The following is a 25,308-nucleotide window of genomic DNA, read 5'->3' as shown; positions in this document are numbered from 1 at the left end:
GATGCCCTCTTCTAGCCTTCACAGGTACTTACACACATGTGTATATACACCCCCCACACATATGGATAAAAATAAAATAAGCCTTTAAAATTAGTTCTTCCTGATGTATCCTACAATTTCAAAATCACAGAAGCATATCTGAGTCCACTGTGAGTCTTTTCTTTAGACACTGGAGACTGAACTCCATCCTCCCCGGGCCAGACGTCTGACTGCTCTGCAATCTACTCATCAGCCTGATCTCCAAACCTGGAGCTCTTACAGAGGAATCCCGGGTCTCTCAGTGATGTGGGTGTTACTGTCTTTCCAGCCGCAGTGTCTGGATCTGTTAGCCAGCCCTGAAAGGTGTCACAGAAGACATGCCCCAATTTTGATTTTCAAAGCTCTGAAGTGTGTGTGTGTGTGTGTGTGTGTGTGTGCGTGTGTGTGTGTTGCTGAGTTTTGAATCCAGAACCTTATCTATGCTGAGTGCACGCTCTAGTCTCTAATCACCGAGCTACTTCCCAGCCCCACCCCAAGGCCTTGTCTCAGCCTTGTAGTTTCCAAAACTCTCCCCCTAGCACTTACCACGGTGACAGCTGACACAGAGCCCCGCAGCATGAGAGAAGCACCCTGACACATTGGAGGATGCAGGCTGATGAGTTGGGACTATTCGGTCACAAGAAATGGGAAGAACTGGCTCCATGGTAAGAGTGATGGAGGAGGGTTATTTGTCTATTGTTACTTTCATTGGTTAATAAACTGCCTTGGCTTTTGATAGGACAGAAAATTAGATAGGCGGAGTAGACAGAACAGAATGCTGGGAGGAAAAAGGCAGTGGGACAGTCGCCATAGCTCTCCTCTCCAAAATGGATGCAGGTTAAGAATATTCCCCATAAGACACCACCTCGTGGTGCTACACAGATAAGCGAGATATGAGAGTTAGCCAAGAAGAGGCTAGATATAATGGGCCAGGCAATGTTTAAAAGAATACAATTTGTGTGTTGTTATTTCAGGGCATAAAGCTAGCCGTGCCGGAGCTGGGAGCCGGGTCGCAGCCTGCTGCTCCTCTTCACAACAGTAAGAGGGACTAGAAGAGGAAATCTCACTGATCTGGTACTGTGAGCAGTGTCCTACAGCTTCTGGGACAAAGAACCATTCACTGCCTGGCTGAAACAGCTGAAAGATTCAGCTTCACGGTGCTAGGAGCTGCAAGTGGAGGGCAAGGGGTGGATGTAGTGATTTCCTCTGATGCTTCTCTTCATGGTGTGGGGAAAGAGAGCATCTTTGCCTCTGTCCTTGTGTTATCCTCTGTGTGTAAGGTCTCCCTGGTGTCCTGGGGTCTTCCTCTCCCCCCCTTACAATCTTCCTTTCCTTTCCTGTCCTTTGCTTCTTTTCTTTCTTAACCCCCCCTTTCCCAATCTTCTCTCCTCAACAGGGTCTCACTATGTAGCCCAGGTTATCTTCAAACTAGTGATCTTCCTGTGCCCAGCTCCCAAGTACTGGGATTGCAGGTGAATGCCCACATACCTGGGCATCTCCTCTTCTAATAAGACCTCAGTCATGTTGACCTCCCTATTGACCCCATTATCTCTTTAAGACTCGGTCTTTGAATATAGGGGCACCCTGAGGCCCTGGGGATTAGGGCTTTAGGAATTGGGGAGGGGCCAGTCCAGCCCACAGCAACCCCACAGGTATCTTGTTGTTTCCATTAGCAGTGTGACCAAACAGGTCTTAAAGAATGGGTACCAGGGTGGCATCAATGTCCTTTCTGGAGTGGAACCCAGATCACACCATTCCCATAAATGAGGAAATGAGAAAATAAAGTCAGCAGGACTCAGAGGGACTTAGAAGAGGATGCTGGGAACCAGGGTGGCATCCATCAAGGGGCCGTAGCTCAACTCCTGCTAATCGCTCCTCCTGGGATCCCAGTGGTCAGACCATCCAGTTTTCTGGGAGGAATACCTCTGGGATATTGGTAAAGTTTCAACTGTTTTATAAAGCTGCACATACCATATGAACTCTGTCATTCAGAGATTCTGCTTAGGCACTATAGGAAAGGAGTATTCTACATTCCCCCTCCCATGGTGGGGTCCACAGTGGGTCTATGGAATCCTTGGCCACAGCAAGATTCACACAGCCAAGAGGCAGATAGGCAGGTTAATTTTTAACATTCCAAGCACACATATCCCAGAGGAGAAAGGCCAGTATCTTTAAGATTTGGGAGTTTATATAGTATCTTCATAAGGATGAGGAGAGGGACAAGAGACCCTTGAAAGAGGGTCTAACCAGATGTGGGCGAATATTAGGATGTGGCAAGCTTTGTCCGGGGGTGGTGCCACCTTATAGTCCACTGTCACTGGAGTCAATGGCCAGAAACGAATCCTGAGAACAGTGGGATAGAAACTTTCACACTCTCTTACCTCTCCATCTCCCCAGCTTCTCCTGTGGAATCGGAAGAGAGAGGATAGACCACTAATGGAGAACCTCCCAGTCTCTGTCAATCTCTCACCTGATTGGTCCTTACCTTTCGCATAGTTCGCATATGCACAGTAGCCAATCAGAGCCCACCAAAACCTTTGAATTCCCTGAACTAAACCTTCCCCAGCACCTGAGAGTTTTCTCTTCCATTCAATTCATCCTTCTTTGCTTTCTGTGTACCCGGTAGACACAAAAGAGAAACCGCAACGTCCTGATAAGCGCCCACCTTCCCTGTCTGACAGGGAAAGGATTTAGAATGTGTGAATTCCTTTTGTCAGGACTGATTTTAATGAGATAGTTTGGAGAGAGCTGGTTGTAATTTGGCACCTTGCTCAAAATAATCATTGCACCAAAGAAACGTATGTTGAGGCTCGCCTTGCCTGAACTCTGAGCTCTGCGACCGAGTCTGTCTGCTTCCTCTTCTCCTCAGCGAAAAGGCTTCCCATTGGCCAGATGTAAGGAAGGAGGCTGAGTCAGCAATTGTGCCCTGCGTGGGCAGAAGCACAGAAAGCAGGCTCCTAGAAAGAGGAGCTGAGAGAAACTGAAGATTCCCCGGAAGCAGTCAAGATAAAGCAATTTATGACTCTTCTGTGGGAAGTGTCAGTGAGAGGCCACTTGGGATGGGTCTGAAAAGGCAAGAACGAGATGAGAGAGGACAAAGCTGGAACCAAAGGAATTGACACACACATCTGGGAAAACTTCCACAGGAGCAGCCAGACTCTGAGAATTTGCAAGTCAGTAGCAGATCCAATCAGATTCATTCACAGCATACCTGCCAAGGCTGGTCTTTGGGACTACCTTGTCAGCCACTCATCTTGTCTCCCACCTTTTTTTTAGGTCCCCAAGCCCACTGGACTTGCACACATACACACACACACACACACACACACACTCACACACACACACACACTCACACACACTCACACATACACACACACACTCACACACACACTCACACACACACACTCACACACACACACTCACACATACACACACACACACACACACACACTCACACACACACACACACACACACACTACAGGCATTTACTAGCTTGCACCAGAATAGCTTGGCATTTCCTATCTGACCAGCTTGCAGATCAAAGTTTAATTTGAGCGGGGATCATGGTGGGAGGTCCCTTCCGCTTACCTTCTTGTTGAACCACCCAAGTCTCAGTGGACCGTTTGAAGTGGCTGCTTACATATTTAGGTGATGTCTTCACCTCTCGGATGAGCCGGCACCCCGGGAAACTAGCTTTATCACCTGTTACTGGAGACATCATGCTGGAGAGGAGAATAAATCACATGCATAACAACCAAGGAGAGGGTGAGCCCCCCCCCCCCTTCCCATTTGGCTTATTTGGCACACACCTTCATGCACGCCTACCTATTCACTTGTGGCTCTTTGGGAGATGCTGATGCAATGAGAACCAAAGAGATCAGAGGGGACAGACAGACATGTGGGGGAAATAAATTACACTCCCTGCACTATTGTACTGTTCAAACCCATTCTAAAGACATCGTGAGGCCCATGAGGGTTCTCTCCCCATCAACCAACCCCGCCAGGACTCCCAGAATGCTTTTGTCACCGGTCGTTCCGTGTCGGACTCAGAAGGCAGCAGTCACAGAGGGGTGACTTCCAAGCTCAGACACTCCCCAGCTGCCAAACTCTGTGGGGACCTGTTTTCCTGAGTCTTTTATTTCCCTTTTCACTTTTATGATTCATTCATCCGATGCTTTACAATCTCTGTTATCTTCTGACCTTTCATTCAGTGGGATGGATTTATGAGACGCCTGTCTCATGCTGGGAAAGTCGAGCAGAGCAGGCAGCTGTCTTGCTTTCCAGGGGCCCTAGTGTTGCACTGTGGAGGAGGGGAGGCAGAAGAATGAGGAAAGACATCAATGAGCAAGTCACAGACAGTCACACACGGGCCCACCCAAGGAGCCGCATTAGAGGTGGGACCTAAAGGTCAGGAAGGAGCTAGCTATAGGCCCGGGGAAGAAAGCGTTCTATTAGCTCTCCACTGGGGCAGTTTTGCCCCTCCTTCTGGACATCTGGCAGTGTTTGCAGGTACCTTTGGATGTCACAACTGGGGACAAGAAGCAACCAATACTGGCATCTAGTGAATATGGCCCAGGGATGCTAAGTTCCCTAAGGTGTACAGGACACAGGACGCCCACCTCCACCTTGTCACCACTGCCTTATACGGAAGTATCCATCCCTGGCTTCCAAGAGAACCAAGGTTGAGAGATTCTGTATTGGACAAGAAAAAAGAATCAAGTGGAATCAATAGGCAGAGAACTGCAGGAAATGAAGATGGGGTCTAAGCGTGCACATGATTGATCCCTTGGGATGACACCACATACCATGCCAAAACAGCAGATGAGGTCAATGAGTGCTTGCCCTTGGGGCTCCAAGCTCTGTGGTCCTCTGGCCTGACCCTTGGTGCATCCCTGCCCCCATGCTCCTTAAACAGACAGTTAACTGAGGTGGGTCCTGGTCCTGGTAGACCTGGAAGCAGGCACCTTACAGTGCAGACCCTAGCGCTTCTCCTTCTCTGCCTGTGTCACAACCCTAAAGAAGAGACAACGAAGTCTCACAGCTAAATTCTAAGTCCACACGTAGGAAGTCCACTCCAGTGTGTAAAGCCAGAGCAGTGTCATTCAGGAAGGTGGAAAGAAGATGGATCCTAGAAACATTCTGGAAGGTGGAAAGAAGATTTCTAGGATCCATTCTTTGGGTGTGAGGATGAGACGGGAAGTGGGAGGGGAGACACAGGCTGGTGTGAAATCAGGGAGGGGTAGTGTGGATGGCATTGGAAGTGCACGGGAAGGAAAGCCATTGGGTGGAATCAAACTAAAGAATTAACACAGTCAAGTTTACACAAGAGAACTACACAGTTCCATCGCACCTAGCCCTTACAAATAACTACTTTGTGAAGGGTGGGTGCAGGAGCAAAGGGAAGATGGAGAGACCAGTTAAAACACTGCAGCTGACAAGTAGAGAAAGGTGCCTGGAATCAGGATCTGCGCAATGGGCACAGACAAAGGCACAGGCGCAGCATTTCTTCCACGATCGAATCCTATAGGCAAGTATCCTGGTAGAGATGAGATTCAAGGAAAGACAAGTGGTGTGACCCCTCAGCCCTGGATCTCCCAGTGTCTACTCTCCTGGGTTAAATAAACCTTTGCTCTTTGTTTATTGGAGAGAGGGATTGAGACAGTCTTATTTTGTAGCCCAATATGGCCTCTCACTGTTGACCCTCCTACATTAACCTCCCAAGCTCTGGGATTACAGGCCTGTGCCATGATGTCTGGCCTGAACGTCTATTCTTTAAAGCCTCCTAGAGTGTAGTGTTCAATCACAGCAACAGAAAACAGACTAAAACACTTGACGAAGAATTTTCTTTTGGCCTTGGCTATGTTTTACTATGCTAGATGCACTGAGGACCATTTTCTGAGTCAGACAACTGAAGTGCATGGATTTTGAGGGGTTTGGGTGCAGTGGGGCATATCCATCTTTTGTTCATTTAATTTAGCAGTGTCAATTACCCTGTCCAGAGGCACTATTTGTGTTTGTTTTTAAAGCTCCTTTCCCCAGAAGAGGAAAGAGAAAGATAGAGAATTAGAGTGGCTTCTCCTAGACAACGAATCAGCCAGTAGTAGAGGAAGTGGGCTTAACACCTAGTTAGTCTGTATCCAGACTACACCACTGGGAATTCACCCAGTCTCTCCCAACAGCTGGAGGCCACTTAAAAGCTTCTCTGTTTAGAATATATTGGTTTTTTTTTCCTACATAGTTCTAGAATTAGCTGTTTACATACTAAGGTAATAAGATGCAGACATTGGGTTGAAAGCAGAAAATCTAGACCGGTTCCCCAACTTCTCTGCTAACAAGTGTGTGCAGTCTACTGCAGCTTTAAACGTGCTCCCGAATGCTGGCTCTAGCCATTGGCTTCCTCCCTGAGGAGGCTGTAACTCCGTGTACCCACCTTTCTCTTCCAGTTTTTAAGGTGCCAAGGAATCACAAGTCTCTGATGCATGTAAGAAGAGTTGATAGGTTTGTATTTGTTCAGTCTTTGTTTCTTACGTGGGGGATGGTCAAGCTGCTTGTGTGCTGGATAAGAAGCCAACTTTGCCTTTTATAAAATTATTATTGCTATGTTTTACCTGCTCCCTTCCAGCTCATATACTGGCAGAGAGACTTTCCCCATTTCCCCTCTACCCAAGACCATAGAGCACCCTCTTGCACATGAAAAAGACCAAAATGCTGGGATCACAAATGGACATGAGAATGTGGGTTCAACACTTCGTGTTGATTTCATCACCTAGAAATGAAATGTATGATCTTGCGACAATCCCTTTAAGTACATAAACACCACAACAATGAAGCATGGAGAAACTTTTTGGGTTGTGTGACCTGAAGAATTATTCACCAAGCCACAAAGACCATTAGCATATGTACAATGGTCCAACTCGTCAGCCATTCTCCTTTGGAGTTTCAAAAATACCAAGGGATCTCAGTTATTAAATGATGGAGTCTTCCTAGGGACCAAGAAAGATAGGATGGGCAAGAAAGTTTTCTTTAGTGTTTCTAGTAACAGCATATTCTATGCTTCCCCATTATTAGAATTTATTAATTTTGAATGGGCAGATGAGTTCATCACTGTTGCGTGCACGCTGGTTTGTTTTGATGACATGGAAACAGAGCATTATTCAAAAGAAGAAAATTAACCAACTTCTTGGTGACATAAAAAAATGGGAAGAAGAAGACAAGAAACTCAGAAGGTGACATTGCTGGTTCCTCACACTGCTTTCTCATATAATTCCCCTCACCGAGTTAAAGCCTGCATTGTTTTCTTCTGAAATGTGTTTGCCCCTCTTTGGGGCCACATGCACTGAGACTTGGTGAGTGGCCTGCTCACAGTCACCTCATCATCAACACAGTGACAGCATCCTTGTTTTCTATAGGGAAACTATGGCTCTCCGCTCCCATTCCTTAAAAATTGCATGGAATTAGCTTCGCCTTCTCAGCTCTCTAACAAGCCAGTGGCCAGTCTGATCAACAGGCATATGCCAACCCAGGTATTGGGAACGTAGCCAACCTCGAACACGTAATCAGGCTTGGGATTTGAAATGGCTGGGTGTGGACGGGAGCTGTGCCCACTGGGCAGGGTCCCAACCTTGGACATCTTACTGTGAAACATCTGGGCTGCCTTTGACTAGCTTCTGTGAGGAAGGGGAGGGAACCAAGGAAGGTGTGAGTGCCAGGGCTTTGTTTCAACGGAGATACCAGAAAACTTGCATCAGAGCGAAGAAGTGAGACCAGGAAGAGGGGAGCAGAGCATGGTGCAGGAAGAAATGGGTGCTGCTGTGGGCGGCGGGTAGAGGCTTTGGCAAGCCAGAGACACGCAGAGAAGAATGCAGACAGTGAGCAGCGATGCCCACCCAGAGGTAGTAATTCTTTTCTAAATCTACTAACTCTCTAACCCCCTGAGGGCACTCTCTCCAGCCTTCTGTAGACTGAACCAGATCCTGTTACAGGAGAAGCCTCAGGGTCATGATCATAGCAGCTGCTGCTGGGAGCCAGTGAGAGCCTCTGAAAACACTGGCACTGTGCTCAGAACCTGCCCCAGGATGCGCCTGGACAAAGATTCAGGACACGAGGTGGAAAGACAAGCCTCAAGACTTGGCTTCTTTTGCAGTGTCTCTCAGTCCTGTTGAGTGAAGGAAGTAATTTGGTCGAGAGATGTATGCAGTTTACTTAGCAAATGAAGCAAAGCAAATACTTCAAAGAGAGACTGGAGAGGGCTGCTCAAGGCAGTGAGCCACTCAGTGGGTTCTGCATTAGATTTTAAAGACGTTTTCATGAATTGTTATGAGATGGGTGGCAATATTTATAGAGTAAGGGGACTCTTCCAAATCACGGTCAACTGGGTCTCCTTTTCAGGGTACTGCTTCCCATGAGCCCCACAAAGCAGGGAAAGTGTCAGAACCATAGTTCAAATGATGATGATGATGTCAGGGGTTTGGAAGGTGCAGGCCCTTTGCCAGAGCACGCATCCTGAGGATGTCCTGGTACCGTAGTTTCTGACATGTTCACAACAGCCTAAATCTTCAAGGATGCTTAACCACAAAGAGCATCCTGACCATAAGAGACACCGCTGCCAAGATGCAGCTACTGTTCCCAGTTACGTCCCATCTAATCCCTCGCCAGCCAGTGTCTCTATGACTCAGCTTGTCTTAGCTCGGCCCATGCCAGGAGATGCTTTGAGGCTGAATTTTGTCCCTGGCACTAAGAAGACTATGATGGCTGGATGGGGGCAGATTCTGTAATAAACGGGCTCTTGAGGCCTCCCTGGCATGGAACGAATACTGTTTTATAATCACAAAATGTATACTGTTTTCAGGAGATTGATGCTAGGAGAACAAGTCCTGAAAATACCCACCATCAGCCCCATCGCAGAAGCTCTGCTACCGGCCTCAGACCATCTATGGGCTCACGCGATGTAGCTCAATTCCTAATTGGTCTCTATAATAAAATCCCGGAGTCAGATATAGGGGTTAATGCTGAAAGATCAGAGAAGCAGAGCAGCCAGCCACTAGTTCTTACCTCTACTGAATCCTCAGACCAAAGGGACGATCCTGTCCCTACAAATCCTCAGACTGAATGCCATCACTACAAACCCCCAGAGAGAATCCTGAGCTCCTGCTTCCTCCTGCCTTATGTTCCTCTCTCTGCCCAGCCATGTCACTTCCCATCTCCATCTCTCTAGTGCTGAGATTAAAGGCATGAGCCTACTGCCTGGCTCTGTTTCTCTTTTAGACTGATTAGGGATCATAGGCCCCAAATCCCGTCTAGAGTATCTCGGCACTATTGGGTAACTGACTGGGACACAGAAGCAGGGAGGCCGAGGAGCAGACTCAGGTGCCCCCAGTCTCTTTCAGGGAGGACTGTAGGTTTTTGGATGTGAAGGTCAGAGATTGGACATCAGGCTTCTGCAGTTGTTTTTTCTTCTGAGTGGTGCCCTTTATTTGCTATGCTGGGCTGCATAGCATTTCACAGCTTCTGAAGGTGGGACCTGGGAGGCATCATTTATTTTGGAAGAACTGCAGACCTAAAGAAAACTGACCAGTCATACTGCAATGGGAGGCCTCACACCCAGATGTATATGGCAGTACAAATGGGACCTGATGGATAAAAACAAAAAGACACAAAGTTGGGTGGACAAGGAAGGCAGGGAGAGGGGAAAGGGATGTGGGGATCATTGAGGGGGGTGTGGATATGATCAAAATACATTGTACCAAATTGTCAAAAAAAACTAATAAAAGTTATAGGGATGGAGTCCAAAACAACTTCCTGTTGTCTTTACCCAGATTTCCTGGTTATTCGTACTTTATAACATTTGCCTCTGGTTAGGAGAAGGAAGGAGACAGAATGGGGGCAGGGCAAGGGATTAAGGTCTGTTATCTCTCAATCTTTCAATATTTATTTCCTAAGAACAAGTTAGCTCACATTAATAACAATCAGAAAATCAACTTTCAAGCGCACTCTGCCATTCCAGTTGAGCCACCTCTCCCGTGCTGCTGCTTGTCCAGGTTCTGTGACTCTTTCGTGACACGCCTTGCTATTTGCAGTGGAATCAATCTTGTCCACACACACACCCGGTACCCAAACACACATCCTGCTTCTGGTTGTCAAGACTTTGCTCTGTGATCTGCGGATGGGTCTTTAGCATTCCCTCACCTTTTGCAATCTTGACATTTTTCAGGAATACACACAGGTCATTGTCACAGACACTCCCTTGCACATCTGCTCACAAGTACTTCCTCACAGTGAGTTCTGTGTCAGGCATTTGGGGTGGAAAAGCCCCAGAGTGGTGTGTTTGAGGGCATGACCTCTAAAGCCAGGGGTCACCATAAGTTTGTTGACTTAGAGGAGTTTTGCTTCTTGTGGTGCTTAAGATGGACCCCAGGGGTCATTGGATAGGCTGGGCAAGCCCCGTACTGCTGAGCTATTCCCCAAGCCTGAGTTTTCTAACTGTGAAAGAGATTTTGAGACTCCGTGTCAGCAGTTTATTTGAGTAGCAATTTGAGGCAGACAGGTGGAGAGGCAGGCATGGTGACAAGTGCTAACCCCTAGCCCCTGACAGCCTTAAGAAATACTCTTATTGGTAGCCCTTGGTGAGTTTCCTGCCAAAAACAGGCTACTGTGGCCAACTGTAGTTCTCCTGACTTGGCTACACCTAAAGGAAAGAGATGCAGCCATGGTCCTCATGTCCTGTGTAAGTCAATACCAGACGCTGGTGAGTGAGTTGTGCTGGGCAGTCCCGACTGTGGACAGATGAACACTTGACCAGTACCCCAGCAAGCTCCCAAACACAGTCGTCCTGTGCCGAAGGCAGGCCTGGGTCTTCAGGTGAGAGGCTACCAGCTTTCTGGAAAAGGCCTTTACTGCAGCTGTTAGGTTGGCCCCAAACAGCAGCACGGGTGGCAGGAGCAGCTGAGCTCATGGGGGGTGGCACCAACACGAACTATTTTAGGCTTTGTGTGCTCCGTAGTCTTCATTGCACGCTCTTCTTTTGTTTTTGCTTGCTTTGTTGGTTGCTTGAAATACTTGGAAGGGAAACAAAATTAGACCAGTGTTCTCAATCGCTGACCCCTGCCCCACAGAGCAGAACCAGGAGCAGCCAAGAACGATGAGAAAATGCAGGCTCCTAAGCCCTTCCTCCACACTGAACCACAGTGTGGGGGACAGCTGGAGAACCCTGATGCTACTATACTACAGACAAGGACTCTGGCTCCTCAGAGAGATTGAACCTCTTGATAAGAGTCATACTGACTGTATATGTGGATCTGTGGGGAGAGAGCTTGCTGAGCACACATAAGGTCCAGGTCCAGTCTCTAGTCTGTCCCTAGCACCATATAAACCAGGTGTGCTGGCACACACCTGAACTCCAGCCTTCTGGAGATGGAGGCTGGAGAAGCAGTGATTGAAGCTATCTCCATGAGACTGTCCTCTAGGCCATCCTTCTCCTCTCCCAATGTTGTACAAAATCATGACTCAAATCGAGGCCTGACTAATCCAGGCCACTCCCTGTGTAGATCTGGATATAATAGTGAGTGATCTCAAAATGAAAAATGAATTTCATGGTCATTTAATTTCCACGCTTAAAGTAATGTGCCTATCCCGTAATGTCCTAGGAGAGATTTAGTGCTCTCTGGAAGGTTAGCTGTTCCAGGGAACTGGGTCTTCCTAGCAGTTGGTGGTGCACAGTTGTCTCTTCCTTACATCAGACCTCAGGGGATCCAATAGCCCAAGGAAGCCTCAGTACACTGCAGCCTCCTGGATAGCAGGCTTTCCGCGACCTCCTAAAGATCGCCAAGGGTAGTGGAATACAGACAAGAGAGGGCTAGGCTCCTACGATGTCCTGAGTTCAGCCGCACCTTTTCAGGTGTGTCAGGCGACAACAAACAGCTCCAACCTCGGGACTGACTCTCTTGTCTGTATTCCACTACCCTTGGCGATCTTTAGGAAGTCGCGGAAAGCCTGCTATCAAGGAGGCTGCAGTGTACTGAGGCCTTGGGCTATTGGATCCCCTGAGGTCTGATGTAAGGGACTGACTCTTTAGCAGGCCCAGCCTGATGGAGGCTATCCCTCGCTCTAGACATGCTGAGACACGAGACGCGTTGGTCCCTGAGATGGCTCCCAGGCAGCTGGTCTGTGTTTTTCTTGGAAGGGTTCTCCATGGACCTGCTGCCATTCCTCCTCTTCCTCTTCTACCGCCATCCCTTCATCTTTTCCAGCAGATGGCTGAGAGGAATTCTTCACTTCCTTCTTCACTTCCTTCTTGTCTGTTTCTTTTGGGACAGCCTCACTATGTAGCCTGTGCTGGCCACAAACTTGCAGTCTTCTTGCCTCAGCTTCCCCGAGTGCTAAGATTACAGACACGAGTCACCATGCCACCATACCCAGTTTAGGTCTGTTCTTTGGTCCCCTGATGTCAGTTTCTAAAACATCCCAGCAGAGACACTTGTGATGTGTTTAACTGTCACACCCATCAGTTCTATCTCCTTTCTTTATCAAATCTCATTTTGATAGCCATAGTATGCCCTTCAGTTATGTTAGAAATAATACCAGTGATAAATTGTCCATTTTTCATATGGTTATCTCTCACGAGAAGACTTTTGCTGAGGGTTCAGGTCGGTCCTTTTTGTGTTCCCACAATGGTACACTCTGGTTTCATATTCTTATGGCAAATGAGGGTGCCCATGACTTACTGGCATCCAGAATAGTTTGTCAAAGCTTCTGTTTTCCCATGCCTCCATTGCTGATACTCAGATGAGAGGAAAGAGACTTGAAGCTGGAGTTGTTGCAGCCTGGGCTTTGGGGCCAGACTGCCTGGGTTCAAGCCCCGACTCTGCCACTTCCTCGTCATGCAGTTTGGAGAAAGGTACTTAATGACTCTGAGCCTCAGGCTCCTCATCTATGTAATGGGGGTATTAATACTACTCACCTAAATATGTCCTAGGGATGACACATGCGACTGAACTCTTGCATGAAAGTACATGTGGTCCTCTCTGAGAACCTGTTAGTGGTGACAATGACAATGACCACCATGATTTTGCACTCAGGCTGAGCTGGATTTTCAATCTCTTCGTACTCTATTTTGTAGAAGTTCTTAGGCTACAGGGATATGACTGACTTTCCTGGTATAATTACATGATAAAATTACTACTTCTTTCAGAGTTATAGAAAAAAAGCCTGCTTCTCTAGGGAGATTTTTTTTAGCCTGTTTTCAATGGAAACAGAATTTGACTGTGGACTTAATATTTATTGTCCACTTGGCAGGATCTACAATAACCCAGACGACACACATCTGGACACATCTGTGAGAGCATGTGACGGTTAGTTTCCGCTGTCAAAGGAGCTCAGTGAGGGAGTGTCTAGATCAGGTTACCATGTGGGCATCACGGGGAACTGTCCTGGTTATGTCATTAATGTCGGATGACCAGGTCTTAAAGTGGATGTCACCATTCGCTTGGGTTTGGGTTCTAAACTGCATGAGAGCAGAGAAGTGAGCTAAACACTGAATATGTGCAGAGCCTTCCTCTCCCTGCTCTGGCCTGTGCAGTGACCAGCGGCTTCTAGTTCCTACCTTGATTTCCCTGCAATGGTGAACCTGAAATCGTAAGCTGAATAAACCCCTTTCCTCTTCACGTTGCATTTTGGAGGGTGTTACAGCGACAGAAATGAACTTGGGACATGAGGTTTCTAGATTAGACTAACTGAGGTGGGAAGTTTCACCCTTATTGTGAACAGCACTATCCATGACCTGGGGGTGCCATAATAAATGAAAAGGAAAAAGTGAATTGAGCACCAGTACCCGTCTGTTTCCTGACCGCAGCTGCCTCACATTCCTGCTACCTTCCCCATCACTAGGGCACTGTGGCCTCCAACTGTGACCAAATACAAACCTTTCCTTACACTGACTTGGCCAGCAACGGAGGAGTAATGAATTCACTGTGGTACCGGTCAAGTGTTCATCTGTCCACAGTTGCAAATGCCCAGCACAACTCACTCACCTAACAATGTGTGTAGAGGGATACAGCTCCAGGCTGCAAGAGGACGGAAGAAATCACCAAAAACAGAGAGGAAGGACTACCAGCAGCCAGAACAAGAGCAAGCTGGCTTCAGCTTCCCAGTGATAGACAACAGGTCACTTGATCCCTTTGAACTCAGGGCAGGAGGCTTCAGGGTAAAGGGGGACACATAGGCTTCGGGAGATTCCATGAAAGGAACAGAACACAAAGGAAGGTCGCCATGGCAAGCTGAGTCAGAGCAGTGTGTTTCTGGATTGTGTTAGCCCCATAGAAGCAGCTGCTGAGGAAGATGAAGTCCATCCACACCACAAAGCATGATGTTCCTGCAGCTCTTGGGCCAGAAGTGGTAGGAGAAGCTGGACCATGCATGAGCCGGGCTGGTCATGTCCCTTAGAGCAGGTGAGACCGGGGTCTTATGTAAAAGCTTTTGCCTTATTTCAGTGGACACTAAGGCTGCTACAGGGGTTAGGGTTTGTGGCCCAGCATATGGATATGGATTCCTTACGAATAGACCATGGGAGGGTATTCACATTTTTCTCCAGGGCAGCCTATGTGCAGCTACCCAAGAAGCACGAGCATCCACTGGGGATACTGAGGATGACTCAGCTCCTAGTGACTGAGGAACCTCACTCGGCCCAGCAGAGCTGAGCAGGCACCTGGAGGGAGATTGATGGGATCTTGCACTGCCTGAAGATATAAGGGAATGGGACAGTGTATGTTCAACACGCTGTCGTTCAAGAATTAAGTTCAAGGGGCTATTGGGTAGGAAGTTTTCACTGACAGACAGAGTGGAACTTCACAAGCAATTAAGGGGACTAGGGGAGATGGGAGCCATCTATCTCCCTCAGAGGAACTCAGAGAGACAAGGTCTTCAGAGAACATTCCTTAAGACCTGTTTGGACTGACAAGAGTTCTCACTCTTTTTCATTGCAAGGAGTAGCAGCAAGGCCATGACCTTGAATAACTTGCAAAGTGGACAGAAGTGAGGAGGGGACATCCGCCCAAGTGCTGACCTTGTAGGCACAGGATAAGCTGAGCACGGCTTTGAGGCTTTTGCCTTCCCTGGCCCTCAGACTGATCGTGGCATGGAGCCGTTTGCCTTCCCTGACTCCTACAAGTGTCAGCTTCTGCCTGAACCAGTCCAGCTCTTGCTGTGAAATAGCAGAAATTGGCTCTGTGAAGTGGAAGGGAAACAGGGACTGGAGACCGGGGCTCTGGAGGCAGGCAGGCGCAAACACTTGTAGTAGTGAGCGGGCAGGGGAACACAGGGACTTTAACAGCAAGCATCTGTCTAGCATGCCACCGCTACCACCACCAGGAATAAATTAACCACCCTGTGGTTTTTGTCTCGCTCCCTGCAGATTTAAAGCCCAATTAACTCAGCCCGCTCAGGCATGTGCACAGCCTGCTCGCCAAGGGCGGCCAGGGGACTGTGGTGCGAGGCAGGGAACAGTGTTCCCCTAATACTGCACACGCAGGGCGTGAGGTGTTGGATTCAACTCGGAATTCCCTTCGGAGAAGGAGGAGGGCCGTGGTTAACAGGCTCTGGAATCAGTTTGGAAACAAAGCCGTGAGCAACCGTTTCCTCACTGAGTGGATTTTGGAAGGTCATTCTGAACTTCATTTCTTAGTTTTCTTGTCCACAAAAGAGCAAAATTAACCTTTACCTTAGAGTAACAGTAGAGAACTTAAGTGGTTACAACCTTCAAAACACCATTTGCATCAAAAATTGTTGGTCCATATTTCTGTGGCTGCTGTAACAAATCAGCAGAAGCCACGTAGCTTATAACAGATAGTGCTCTCACTGTCTACGGACCAGACACTGAAACCAAGGCACAGGCAGGGCTGCACTTGGACTGGGTGCTCTGATGGGTTCTGTTCCTTGCCTTTTCTGGTGTTTGAGAAATCCAGCATTTCTTGGCTTGTGATACAGCTCAATCTGTATACCTTTCTTCTCCTGGCCTTTCCCTCCTCTTCCTTCTTGCCCGGATCTCATAAGGACACTTCCTATTCATTGTGTAATCCGGAATGACCTTCCCAGATTCTGACGTAGTCACATCTGCCCATACCCTTTCCTTGTGGTATGGTCACATTCCCAAGGTACAGGTGAACGTATCATTAGGAGGTTACTGTGAAAAACACTATGGCAACGCTTGCTTTTCCACCAAATAAATCATGGTTTTAGATGTTGTATATCCAGGCCAGTTAAGCTTTTTGGTGCATGCTGTCTTCATCACCTGCATGGAAAACAGGTGTTGGGGAGCAGTGGTTGGTGCAATCTGAGTCAGGCAGTGAACTGGTACCATCAATACAGTCTTGATCAGAGGCCCAAAGGGTATTTTGGAGCTGAAGCAAAACAGATCGCACATGAGAAACGACATATCACTTCCAAAATGTGTCATTCGCTTGCTGGCAATCTGAGCTGTCACCTGTGGAAGCAACTGAATGATTGAAGGCTCTCCAACCTGAGAAAGACGGCTGAGGGACCAGGGTAGTGGCTTCTGAGACATCCTCTTCAGCGAAGTATTAGTGGACACAAGCCCTCCTGAGCTGCAGTTGGCTCCCCTGGGATGACCCTGGAAGAGCCTGAGGTGGGAAGAAACAGTTTAAAGGCCCACATTTTTTCCAGGACTTCCTTGGTGGTGGCAGGAGAGAGAGACTCTGAGACTGTTTAGCAGGCAGACAACCAGAGGTAGTGTGAAGATCTGTATATAAAATGTAAACCTTGAAGGCTCCTACGTCAGAGGCTTCTGGGTAGTGCCATTTTGGAAGTTCTAGAAACTTTCAGAGCTGAGGTCCAGCAGGAAGAAGTGTGTGATTAGGGGTGTGTCTTTGGGACCATATCTGTCCTGTTCCTCCCACCGTGCTTCCTGTCTACCACGGGGCAAAGATGGCCTTCCACCACACGCTTCTACCGCCAGGATATTCTGCCCAAGTCCATGGAGCCGAGTGATCATGGGCTGGGGAGTAGCAGATATCTGTGGCTACCTCAGGCTTGTACCACAGAGGCTGGTTTTGCCTACCATCACACAGACACACACACAAACATACATACACACACACACGTGTGTGTATGCACCAGCTCTGCCTACAGGCACACATAACCCTGGGATTTTTCATTGTTTCTGTATTTGGATAAGTGTGAAATTTTTCCAGAATGAGAAAGTGACTCTGACTGGGGTGTTCCTCCCTCCTGCCCCAGGAGCAGGGCAGACTCTGAGACCCAGGACATGTAAATATTGTTGATGTGGGAGCTGACTCCAGGGAAGCTGGACAAGAGGACATAGCAGAGAAGGAAGCCAACTGTGGGTACAGTGACATCTCGGGACTCGTAGTCTTGGTGTGACCAGGAGAGAAGGGTTGAGGCTGAGAACCTCAGGTATGAGTAGAAGGTGCCCTGAATGTATCGGATAGGAAGGATCAAGGAGGGTGTGCATGGTGTGTAAGTTCTTGGGCTTTGTACCCAGAAAGCCTGGATCTACCTAATCTCAGAATTCTGGCAAGTTCTTTCTGTCTCTGAAGTGCACTTTCCTCCATTGTAAAGGGGGAGAGGATACGATCTGCCCTTAGTTGGATGTGAGACACTGACACTCCCGGCACGTGAGATGCTCCATGGCCAGACCTTCCTGTACTCTCCTAAGACCAGCGCTCCCCTGCTAGCCAAGATTCCAGTCAGTGAACTCAGAGAGAGGTCAGCAGGGCACTTTGTGTAACGCAGCCCTAGATGACACAGCCTGATCTTAGCGTGTTTGATGCATCATTTGCTATATCCTGGAATCTAAAACCCATGAGATATCCAGCTGTAATGAAGAACAGAGTCGGATCTTGCAGCATGTTGGCCATGGTGGTCAGAGGACTGTGGTGGCAGGCGAGGAATCCTGTCCCCCTGCTTTAGGCACAGGGCCAGAGGTAGCGGGTCCCACTTGACTTTCCCTGGAGAGGCAGAATACAGCTGCTAAAGGAGCAAGATCTGGGATCCATCTGATTCCCAGGTTCTGGTCTCAGTGAGGAAACCAGAAGACAGAAGGGGAAGTATTCAGTAAGAGAGGCCAGGAAGAGAGAGTGACTACAGAGGAGGCTGCCCTGTGGTCCTCTTACAGGGATCAAAGAATAGCCGACATCTCCCCATGACTGCCGTAGATATGTCTTGCCAGCTGCATTTCAAGAGCAAAAGAGAGCAGCTATATGGGAAAAGCTTCTTAAAAAATATCAGCTTGGATCATGATTCATTGAGGATCTTATGAAAATCCGTAGTCACACAAGGATTCCGCAGAGCAAAAAGGTCTTTAAACACCACATCCTTGGAATCCCAGGCTCCTGGGGGCATTTGGAAAGCTCAGCAGGCTTCCTTCAGGAAGCAGAGCTGGAGACAAATGCTCTATCCTATCAGAAGGTGCAATCCCCGGAAGGCTGAAGTAAGGACAATAGGATTGAGGTGTGAGTGAACGACATGTGACAAGCAGGCCAGAGGGAGAGCATCTCCAGTCACTGGCCTCTGACAGGCTGACAGACTCCTCAGAGCTGAGTGCTGTCAGAGTAGCCGTTGTTCCTCAGCTCCATCTTCAGGGGATGAAGCATTGGTTCATAAAGCAGTAAGGAGTCCCTCACCCTTCAGGTTGAATTTGTTGGCATCCTGGGGCATCTTGTGTCCAGGTAGCGACAGAGGTTCCATAATTCAGTGTGTCCTCAAGGGTCAAGCTTGCGGGGCTAGGAAAATGTTTCTGTGCTCACTTTACAAGAATAAGGACCCGAGTTTGAAAGAAAAAAAAAAAGAAGTCAGACGTGGTGGCTCCCACTTAAAACCTCAGGGAGCCAGCCTAATCTACTCTGTAAATTCCAAGGCAGTGAGAGACCCTTTGACAAACCAAGAGGAATGACACCAAGGTTGGCCATTAGCTGCCACATATATGTGGACTCTCGTACACACATATATGTGAACATGTAAACACACACATGAGCACATACATACAAACACGGCTGCCCATTGACATAAGAGAGGTCACAGGAAGAGGAGCAATCCAAGGTTGGTTTAAAGTTCTCATTCAAGTGAGGGATACAAAGGAACTCAGTGGACTTGCAGCTTCACCACCTCCTGAAACCGTCCTGAGGCTATTTCCAGAACGTTCCTTATGGGAGTCTACACCACTCTCCTCTGTGCAGGGGAGCTGATTTTGCACAGCCATGCAGCCACAGTCCATAGATTGACTGATTGGAGGAAGAAGCAGTTGCACAGAAGTAAATTGCTCTGCCAAGTGGCGCTTCCCCATGCAGCAAGACATTTAAAACTTTTAATCATATTTGATAAGAAAATCTTTGTAGGAGGTATGTACCCTAGGCAGAAATAATTTGGTCACGAGTGACAAAAGCCTACTCAGATCAGCTTAACCAAAGTGGGAGTATTATGGAATAGACACAGAGGAGTCCAGGGTTAAAAAAAAATCATTTTAAATTGCTCAGGTAGCTAATTGTCTCTGTCATATATTGCTCGCTTTGGAAGCTACTTGATTGTACTTCCTGCCTGCTCAAGTAATATTATCTGTCAGTGATGACGTATTCGATAGGTACACTAAAATAACCAGACCAGCTCAAAACAACAGATAAAATTTAATAATTGGAAAATGGGGAAACTCACACTACTGGAATAAAAGTTCTGATGTCCAAACGGACCAGGTGAACACCGTGCGCAGAGAGCGAGTGCACCTGGATCTCCAGGTTTTCTTCCCTGGGGACCAGGTTGCCACGCCCCCAATTCAATGTGATTGGTTAACAGAGTTTCCCCATCAATCATCTCCCTGCTCAGGCCTTTGATAGGGTTGAAGCTTAGATAATCATAGTTACTGTCCTCTTATGATCTAGCCACGCCATCTCCAACACAAGACTTAGACTCCTTAGGATAGAATGTTTATTAAAACATTTAGCATATGTTCCTTGCTTAATATTATTTATGCTGATTGTAATTCTAATCTTATACTTGATATCTGTTCCTAGTGTATATTGTTTTGTATTGGGTTTGGAACTCTTACTGAAACAAAAGGAGGAGGTGCTGCGGGAGCTACTTCTGCTCCTTCAGCCAATAGCCTTTAAGATACCAACCCTCTGGGGCATGGTCCTTTTGTTTTAAAAAGCTGCGGTAGCCGGTAGCCGTGTGCTCACTCTCTTGCTTCTGGCTCCGCTTCTGGCTACTAGACTCCTTTCCTGATCGAGCAGAGGGCTGTTGTCTGGGGCAGAGGGCTGTTGTCTGAGACGGTGATATGTAAGTTTTTTCCCTTTAAATAAATAACCATTTTATTAATCATAATTCCAAACTGGTGTGGGATTGTTTGTGACTTACGCCTTCACTAAATGGTCAGTTTCTACCTCAAGGGACACTTACAGTCTCACACAGTCACTGGTCCAGTTTGTGCTCTTAGAAACCATGTAGTCATTGATCCGGTTTGTTGTTTCTTTGTTTTCCTGGAAGTACCGAGGCTGGAACTCAGGACATCATGTATGTTCAGCAAGCTCTCTACTACTGAGCCATAACACTAGCCCTTTCCTCGATTAATGAATTATTAGCAATATGCCTGGGGTTCCTGATTGATGATCTGCGAGGGAAGCTGTAATCATGTGCCAGATCTGACTCTAACACACTGTAAAATTCAACATTTGTTGGTTGTTTTGAGGCAGTGAGAGGTGAAACCACCTTCTGCTGCAGGGGAGTAGATTAAGTAGTAGGTGAGAGGACAGTGGTTTGTAGGAAGATCATTACTGACATTTAGCAAACAAGAGCTAGGGGTGCTTAAAGTCCTCCAGCACCACGTCCCATAAGCAAACAGTTCGTACGTTCGGTCCCGCCCTCCCCGAGTCCACCAAATGCCAGTGTAATTGTGCAATTCCTGTGGGTCTTCATTGTCACAGACGAATGACCTTATCTTCTGGGACCACAGCTGCTTCTCTCTGCAGCCTATCTGTGGCTGTAGGAGGATTTAGTACAGAGAGGCTCTCTCTGCCAGCACTGTGTATTGCTACACAGGCATTACCACCACCCCGTTTCTGGGTGCACAGAAACCTTGTCGCAGTGTGGCCAGAGATAGCCAATGAGTTGTGGACCAGGAGGCTTGGTGTTTCCGGGATGAACAAATAAGTCTTCATGAACGGCCTATGAGGCATTCTGGCCTCTGTGTCATAGCAAGAGACATGCTGAGAAATGATGGCAACACTTGCAGCCTGGACACACACATACACACAGCATGCATGCCTGCACACATGCATGCGTGCGTGCGCGCGCGCGCGCACACACACACACACACACACACACATTAAATAAACTCTATGGTCAAGTATTTAAGAAGAGATCCTAACACGTAGCTATTCAGATACCCTGTACCAGTCAGGATTGGCTCGGTTGCTGAAATAACAAATGATCCCCAAATCTTCCCCACAATGAAGATTGCTTTCCTTCCAGACTCATGTGCACATGGGTTTGAAGGGGGTTCTGTTCCAAATTGTCAGGTCTACACAGTGGGAATTCAGGCTGGAAGAGTTGCCACCGCCTCTCCGGGGTGGTTGTTCAAGCACCACACACCCTATTTGGGGATAGGGATTCTTACGATCCTGGAGCTTGCTTAGGCTGGGTTGGCTGGCCTGTACGCCTCAGGTGCCAGCCTGTCTCCACCTCCTCAGCAGTGTGTTTTCAAACGTGTGCTATCACACCCTGCTGGGTTCTGGAGCTTGTACTCAGGTCCTTGTGCTTGTAAGGCAGCCACCATACTATGAAGCCAGTTTCCCAGCCCAAGAATATAACCAATGTAATTCCCCCAACAACCTTGTGATGTAGATATACCCACCCCTGTCAAAATACAGACGAGAAAATCGAGGCCTAGTCTAATGACAGTAGGCAGTGGTGCTGGGATTCAAAGCCAGTCAGGTTTTCTCCCAGTGCTACTCTGCCCCTTGCGTCCGGTCAACCACACTATGCTCCTTTTGGCTACCTCTTGTTGCTGCTGTCTGTACCTGCCGCTGGCTGGGCCCCTCCTCTCTTCTCTTCTAATACGCCGTTTCTAATCCATTATGGATGAGGCAACCAGATAATTAGGCTCGTTACGCACGTTATAATTTGTGACTAATTGAGCTTGGCCACCTTGATAGTTGCTCTGCTGCTCCCCCCCTCCCCCCCTCCACCAGACTCACTCTTGTAATTGTGTGGTTGGTGTCTGCTGTATCCATCTCCCCCTCTGGACAGCACATGCTTTTGTGGGGTGCTAATGAGCTTAATTCACCTTTGTGTCTGTCTGTCCCTTTTCCCCAGCCTCTAGCACAAAGCTTCGCATATGTCAGGTGACTGACAAGTATCTGCTAAGACTATTAAGGAATTAGGTCCGGAGTAACAGCCCAAGAGCTTCCTGTGCGTTAATTAGATGGGCTTTGCTACTAGCCATTGGGACATCTGTTTTAGCTTTCTGGAGACCTTTGGGACTTTCTCAGTTGTGTCTGGGATGTTTGAGACTGGGGGGACGAGACAATCAATGGGTCCTCCATTAGGCCCCTGGTATGTTTGTTAAGATTTGGTACTATTAAAAATACCTGCAGATTAATCTTCCTGCGTATTCACCATAGGCAAGATAATATTTGCGACACCTGTGGCCATTGATTCATATAAGACATACAGCCGTCCATTCAGATGAGATCTATTAGATCATCACCATGTTTGAACGACCTTTCCCAAGGCCTCATGACTACAGAGAAGTGAAGTTCTTAGGCTGCCTAAGTACTGGGATGAAGAGGATGGGGAAGGAAGGTGTCCGCCCTTGGACGGCTCACGCTTTAGTGGGAAAGCCAGATAAGCTCTCAATGAGCGTGCAAATGTGCAAACGATGGCTGAGAAGGGTAAACACGAGCTGTGCCAGTGGGGTGTCGTCATGCGATAGCATGCCAGGTGTGGTGACCGGGCTCAGTTACCAATGTGTCGGATTTAGAACGGATGTAGGAAATGTGCCTCTCTGGGCATGTCTGTGAGGGCATCTGCAGCAAGGATGGAATGGAGGAGGACTTACTCTGACTGTGCAACCGTTCCCGTGAGCTGGGGTCCGGGAAGGAACAAGTGAGCTGAGAACAACATTCGCTTCTCCCTGCTTCCTACCTGCAGGAGCGTTGTGGCCAACTCCCTCACCCTCCTGCCTAATACACTGTACTCTAGAATATGAGTCAAAGCAATGCCTTCATTCCTTAGGCTGGGCTTGTTAGAATAATGGAAGACATAGGAACATGGGTGTGTGGTTCAGGAGAGCCCCTGGAAGTGCTTGCATGGCTCCATCTACAATGTGTCTTAGTCCCTGTTCTATTGCTATGAGGAAACTGCTCTATTGACCAGGGCGACTGTTATAAAAGAAAGCTTTTAACAGGGGCTAGCTTACAGTTTCAGAGGTTTTGTCCATTATCGTCATAGCAGAGAGCATGGTGGTGGGCAGGCATAATGCTGAAGAAGGAGCTGAGAGCTGCATGCTGCTCCACATGCAGAGAGAGAGCATGCCCAGGCCTGGTGTAGGTTTTGGAAAAGTCAAAGCCCACCCCCAGTGACACACTTTCTCCAACAAGGCCACACCTCCTAATCAGTCTCAAATAGTAGCACTCCCTGGATCACTAAGCATTCAAATAATCTGAGTCCATGGGGGCCATTCTTCTTCAAACCTCCAAATTATGAAAGCAAATTGCTGTGAAATGTAGTGTCTAAAATAACAAACACATCCTACTTTATGCTGTCGTTTCTGGGGTGGGGGTCAGGAGGTTGGATGGTTCTGGTTTGGTTTCTTACCAGGTGGTAACCAAGATGCTGTCTACTGTAACCGCCGTTGCCTGAGGCTTGGCTTGGGAGAGGGTCTGTGTCTGGGATGTTTTGATGTCTGGGATGGGGTTGAAAGAGAACAGTAGATCACTCACACGCCTGTCAGGGTTGGAACAGGCCTGGTTATAAAGCCTGTCAGGGCCGAAGTCAGGGAAGAGAGAAGGAAGGCTGCCTTCAGGCTGAAACCCCAGGAGCACAAGCTATGATTCCACAAGACAACTTGAAACTGATTTGCCCTGGATAACTTGGCCACCATGGGGAAGCTGGATCTCTTGTTACAAATCTAACTACATAAACCCTCTGTTACAGTTACTTTTCTACTGCTGTGACGAAGCACTGTGACCAAGGCAACTTATAGAAGAGTTTGTTGGGTTTAGAGTTTCAGAAAGTGAGTCCATTATGTCGGGAAGCTGTGAGCTCTTGTCCAGCCTGCTCAAGGCTAACACCACTTGGAGATTTGGGGGTTTTACTCCAGTGGGGAGCAGAGGACCATTCTTTAATCAGTGGATCTCTTGATGTAGTTGCTACGTAGTCTTCCAACAAAACTAATGATGACTAACAACCACTACATTGCTATGTGCAATGCTGTCCCATCACCATGACACTCCTGCAATTACCCATAACCACCCTGGCCATGAAGCATCAGTCAGTAGCCTCAACACAGAGCCTAAGATGAGGGGTTTTATTTATGTGGGATCTGGAGGGAGTGTTTCAAAAGTAACTACATAAAGAGGCAGGAGAGGGGCAGGCAGTGCCCTTAGACAATCCCAGAAGCTATAAAGTGTCACTTGTGATACAAAAATGGTCCTGCCCAGAGGAAGAGAGGTTGGTTGATGATACATAACACCATAGATCTGCCATTGGAGTTATCTCTTGTTTATCAAGATTGGGAGGGTTCAAACAGCTGTAATCTGTTTATGCAAAGACGTTCAGGGCAGCATCATGGACAATAGCTAAAAGGGTACAAGCCACCCAAGTGTCTCATCAGGTGGGTGATCAGATAAAATAAGATATTGAAAGTTTTTCAGACTTCCACAGATGGGATCATGACTATTTTATATGCATGAATTTTGAAAGCATTGTGACAAGTGACATGAACTAGTCACACGAAGGCAACTGGTACATGATTCTGCTGTGTGAGTTACCTAGTGTCCCAGTTCAGAGAAATGGGAACCAGGGTGCAGGTTGTTGGTGTGGGAGGTCCTTCTGTCTATGTGTTGCTTTTATTGGTTAATGCATAAAGAAACTGGCTTGGCCTGATAGGGTAGAACAGAGTTAGGCAGGGAAAACTAACTGAATGCTGAGAGGAAGAAGGCAGAGTCAGGGAGAAGCCATGGAGCCCTGCCAGAGACAGACACTGGATAGAACTTTACCTGGTAAGCCACAGCCATGTAATGATAAACAGATTAATAGAAATGGGTTCTGTT

This window comes from Microtus oregoni, unplaced genomic scaffold, assembly GCF_018167655.1.
Source record: "Microtus oregoni isolate MIOR12 unplaced genomic scaffold, Mior012 000002F_ref0000024, whole genome shotgun sequence".
Taxonomy (NCBI): Eukaryota; Metazoa; Chordata; class Mammalia; order Rodentia; family Cricetidae; genus Microtus; species Microtus oregoni.
The sequence above is the reverse complement of the archived record's forward strand: the minus strand, read 5'-3'. Positions refer to the sequence as shown.